Source organism: Priapulus caudatus, unplaced genomic scaffold, assembly GCF_000485595.1.
Source record: "Priapulus caudatus unplaced genomic scaffold, Priapulus_caudatus-5.0.1 Scaffold2968, whole genome shotgun sequence".
Classification (NCBI taxonomy): domain Eukaryota; kingdom Metazoa; phylum Priapulida; class Priapulimorpha; order Priapulimorphida; family Priapulidae; genus Priapulus; species Priapulus caudatus.
In genome coordinates, this window is record NW_014580029.1 from 18,650 (window position 1) to 20,923 (window position 2,274).

The window sequence follows — 2,274 nt, forward strand, 5'->3', positions numbered from 1 at the left end:
AATATAACCCACCCGGTCACATTGCCCCCCAAGAAATCCAGCGATGTTATTAGATATCGTGCCTGCATTAAAACATAAGCTACCTGGTCATATTGCCCCCCCCCTCCCCAGCAATATTATTATAAACATTGCGCCTGTCCTAATAAAAAAATCCAACTGATAAAATTCCCCCCAACCAATATTATTAAACATGTGTGAAGAAGAGGCCTGGGCAGTCTCCTCGGGGCACAGCTCCACTGTATTACCCCACGTGGATTTAGTTTGCTGGTTGTATGTTGCCATTGCATATTAAACAAAATTTGTTAAGAAGTTGCTACACAAAGTTAGCAGTGAATGCATTGTGCCTGCATTCAAAATATAATCCACCTGGTCACATTGCCCTCCAAGAAATCCAGCGATGTTATTAGAGATCGTGCTTGTATTAAAAAATAAGCTACCTGGTCATATTGCCCCCCTCTCCCCCAGCAATATTATTACAGACATCGCGACTGTCTTAAAAAAACAATCCAACTGATAAAAATCCCCCCACAATATTATTAGACATGCCTGTCTTAAAAAAATAATCTGCGTTGCCATATTGCCCCTTCAAGCAATATTATTATAGGCACTTAACCTGTCTTACACATATCCCACTTGGTAATATTGCCCACTATAAGCAATATTATTATGTGCATTTTGCCTGCATTCAAAATATAATCCACCTGGTCACATTGCCCCCCAAGAAATCCAGCAAATTTAATGCATTTCCTCGCCTGAAGCAATAATATTATAAGCATCGTACCTGTCTTCAAAATATAATCCACCCGGTCACATCTCCCCCCCCCAAGTAATATTATTGTTACATCCCCCCTCCCCAAGCAATATTATTAAATAAGCATTACGCATGTCTTATAAAATAATCTACCTGGGCACAGACATTATTACAGCCATTGTGAGTCTGTGATTATCTTATATTAATTATATTTATATTATATATTATATTAATATTATATATTATATTATATTATATATTATATTTATATTTTACATTTATCATTATATTTAGTGTTATTTATAATTCTACGGCGCCGATCTGCCATTCTTTTGGAAGTAGGTATGTGCTGAAATAACCGTAATACTAATAGCCAGCAATATTTGTCGGCTATGAATGCATTTTATGACAATTTGGCATTAAATAAAATATTGTCATACAGGATCGTCTTTTTCCTAAGTAACGGCTCGCTAAGCAATTTTGTCTGTATGATTTTAGAACGATCTAACGCGGGAGTCAATCTTTGGATACGAATACTAAGAAACATGGGTTCAATAAGAAAAATAATGATGACAAAATAAATAAAAAATGTTTAAATTTAATTAAGTTAAATGAGGGTGTGATCTCTGTGTTACGTCTTCACCTGTGCATTAGCAGCACTTCGCAGATTGGCTAGGATGTTCACTCTCTAGCTTCTCTGCTTATACGGTGAGACAACCTGAGATATGCCGTACATCTGTCATCAAGAGACAGCAGAAATTTTGTATTTGTGGAGAAAACTATGAGCTTGATTATTGAACGATACCCTAAAGTTATCTCTATATATGTTTCATTATATTTTGTATTGGATTGCATATAGCCCATAATGTTGATATATAAATAATTACCCCCCAAGCATTATTATTATAGGCATCGATCGTGCCTGTCTCAAAAAATAATCCACGTGGTCATATTACCTCCTAAGCAATATTATTATGGGCATTGTGACTGCCTTCAAAATATAATCTACCTGGTTACATTGCCCCCAAGCAATATTATTATAAGCATTACGCCTGTCTTATAAAATAATCTACCTGGGCATATTGCCCCATAAGCAATATTATTACAAGCATCATGCCTATCTTATATAATAATCTACCTGGTTACATTTCCCCCAAGCAATATTATTATAAGCATTACGCCTGTCTTATAAAATAATCTACCTGGGCACATTGCCCCATAAGAAAAATTATTATAAGCATTACGCTTGTCTTATAAAATAATCTACCTGTTTACATTTTCCCCAAGCAATATTATTATAAGCATTACGCCTGTCTTATAAAATAATCTACCTGGGCATATTGCCCCATAAGCAATATTATTACAAGCATTATGCCTATCTTATATAATAATCTACCTGGTTACATTTCCCCCAAGCAATATTATTATAAGCATTACGCCTGTCTTATAAAATAATCTACCCGGGCATATTGCCCCACAAGCAATATTATTACAGCCATTGTGATCGTCTTATTTTAATTATA